Here is a 3,512-nt window from a genome sequence, read left to right as displayed (position 1 = left end):
TGGTTACCTAGTGCTGCTCTGACACGATTATACCACAAATGGGATGTCTTTAACAAACATGAGTTCTATTCTCTTACAGTTCAGGAGGCTAGAAGTCCAAGTTCAAAGTGCCAGGCTCTAGGGGCTGGGTGAAACTCCCTCGACCTTGGGCTTCAGCTCTGCCTCTTGCTCCTGGCCCACTGAAGCTGGAGGCATCTCTTCACTCAGGCAGCTACTGGCTGCTGAGGCTAACAAGCCCAAGGTTGACAAATAAAATGGCACAGTACTGATATTACCAAACCACATGGCAGGCCATTAATTCAAGTCCATTGAAAGTCCCAAGGTTGGCAAAGCATGGCAGGCTGCTGAACAACTACACAGCTACATGCAGGGTCCAAGCATGTCATGTGCTAGAGACCATTCCCGATGCTGTTTCTTATATATGAAAAGCAGACCACTTACCCAAAGGCAGATACTCAGCTGCTCACAGTAGATTCTACCATAGAGTTGATTACCAGTCTCATCACGAGGGATACTACAACCAGCTGCCCAGACACTCAACCAGGCCCAGCCAAGTTGACACAAACACTTGACCACCACAGAAAGAGACAATGGAGAAGCTTAATATCATCAGTCAGAACAAGACCAGAGGCTGACTGTGAAAGGAATATCAATTGTTCATAAGTCAGTCAAGTTCAAGGTGAAGGAAACTAAAGCAAGTCCATGAAAGACAAAATGTTTTCATTCCAATCACCAGTAATAATCAGCACATCTTGACTGCATGTTTGGTCAATTTAAGATTGCAGAAGTTGGTAAGAATCTTCAATTTCCTTGTCTTTGGCTTTGGTGGTTAGTGTGTAAATTTGAATAATAATAGTATTAACTGGTCTTCCTTGGACGTGTATGGATATTATCCTGTCACTGACAGCATTTTACTTCAGGATAGATCTTGAAACATTCTCCATGAGAATGAATGCCACACTATTCCTCTTCAATTTGTCATTCCTAGCATAGTTGATCATATTGTCATCTGATTCAAAATGGCCAAAACCAGTCCATTCCAGCTCACTAATGCCTAGGACATTGATAATTTTACATTCCATTTCATTTTGTTTTCCTGGGGGTGCGGGGCTCTGGTTCAAATTCTCCTAGATTCATACTTTGTACATTCCACGTTCCAATTATGAATGGATGTTTGCATCTGTTTCTACTCATTTTGAGTCATAGAGTTTCCTGAAAGCTTTACTCTATCCATATTGCTAAAGTCATCTCTACTTTGAGCAGTCAGCTCTTCCACAGTCAAATTTTGAGTGCCTTCCAACATGATGGGCTTATCTTCTGTTACTATATCAAACAATGTTTCAGGGCTATTCATAAAGTTTTCCTGTAATATATCAGACAATGTTTCACTGCCATTCATAAGGTTTTTCACTGGACAATTCTTTGAGAAGTGGATGGCCTCTTGCTTCTTTTTAGTCTGTCTTAGTCTGGAAGCTTTGCTGAAACCTGCCCACCATGGATTACCCTGTTGGCATTTGAAACACCAGTGGCATAACCTCCAACCTCACAACAACACGTAAGCCACGAGGGGATCACAAACTGACAGACACATTCATCTCCCTTAGTTGTTCCTAGCCCCACAGTGCCCACCTACCATGAGCCCCTGCCTTAAAATAGAGCTGCACCTAAGCATAAAGTAGCCCCTGAGCCCTGCACAATAAAGGTTTACAGCCTTGAAAACACTGTTTTATTGACTAAGTGCTGATAATTTGTAATGAAAAATTATTTTGGTGGTTTCCTGAAAGTTTAGTAAATTTACTGTTCTCCAGAGACTATACTTGCTTCTATTAGGTACCCAGATACAACATTTGGATGCACCTCATGTCAAGGCCATGCCTTGACGTTTCATGGAGCATCAAGGTGACGTACCTGAAATACTCATGAAACTCCCATGTAGGCTCAATTCTGGGCTCTGATTTTCAAAAATAGCATTTTTTTCCTTTCATTTCCTTTGCCTGCAATTTCTTTGCTCAGCATCAGAGCAACATTTTCAACAGTAGCATGGATTTTGTGTGAGGGGATTTTAATTTTGGTTTGACTTTATCCTGAGGGTGAAAACCTTTGTGGTCCCAGTAAAGCTTCTTCCTTTTTAATTTTTTTTTTCCATGTTATGTACTGCACAATAGGAAATCTGATGGTGCAGTGGTGAAAGCATGTTTGCTAAGCAAAAGGTTGGTGGTTTGAACGCACTAGCTGTTTCTCTGGAGAAAGACGAGGCAGCCTGCTTCCATAAAGATTTGAAAACCCTTTGAGGAAGTTCTACTCTGTCCTATAGGGTCACTATGAGTCATAGTTGAGACAATGGCAGTAGTTTTTGGCTTTGGTACTGCATGATTTTAAGAGAGCACAATTTAACACTCTACTCTCTAATGTACTCTCCCTATGGAATAGTGTAGTGCATTTCTTGTACAATTGTACTTGATGACTCTGAATTCAGATTACTATAGAAAAAGTGGCTATGAGATTGCATTGTTAGGGTAGTCAGTGGACATGAAATTCTATCCTCATTGCCCTAGTAAATCAGACCACCCTAAATACAAGTATATGGTATTTGTAAAGCTTTTAAAAATATCTTTGATGTTCTTAAAACTAGTTACCTGTCTATGTTTAAAATCAACCTGACATTTTACGCTATCTTATAGTTCTTCTTGAATACAGTGAGTTTTTTATAGCTCTTCAAAGCTTTTAAGATGCTTAAAACATGTTTTATCTACTATATTTAATTGCATTTAGTGGGAAGTAAATTCAAATAACCTTGTTTAGAACCATTTGGTCTATGTTTTCAAGGGTCATTCTTTGTCAACTCTTTGAAGATGAGATGAGACCATGGGTAGAAGCAGAGAGAAAAGTTAGAGCTTTTGCATTAATTCAAGAAATAGCCTGCATCAAAGTAATCATGACATAGGTGGTGAGAATTGATTTCTTCTGAGATGAGTTCAGCAACATGCTTTTGTGACTTCTGAATATCTTTAGTCATGTACACAATGACATTTAGATCTTCAAGGTTGTGAAACAGTGCTACAGCTTGATCCATGCCACCAGATGAAAGATATATTCTTTGTGGTGTACTCACACTTCTCTGAATACAAATCACTTTCAATATCAAGTGTGATTAATGCCGTGTCTGTATGTTTTAGAGTGGTATTTACAGGGAAATAAATGATGGATGAAATAATGTATTTTATCCCATCATGTTAAATCATCAGACTTGTAATGTAATCAGTTTCTAATGTGATTCACAAAGATGTAGAGTTATAAGCAAATTAGTCCAATGGGTTTGGTTTTCCTTTTCTTCTCTTGAAGATTATGCATTGGAATAATATGTCGTCCTTTACACTCTAAATATTAATGGTCATTGCTCATCTTTATTATTTACTTTATGCATTTATAAACATGCTTTTGTAATACCCTTAGATAGGGATCTTGATCACTGCTTAAGCCACAGCATACAGTGTTAGTTTTCCTAGTAATGC

This window comes from Orycteropus afer, unplaced genomic scaffold (assembly GCF_000298275.1).
Source record: "Orycteropus afer afer isolate SDZICR_OR568_19922 unplaced genomic scaffold, OryAfe1.0 scaffold00472, whole genome shotgun sequence".
Lineage (NCBI taxonomy): Eukaryota > Metazoa > Chordata > Mammalia > Tubulidentata > Orycteropodidae > Orycteropus > Orycteropus afer.
This window is presented reverse-complemented; position numbering follows the sequence as displayed.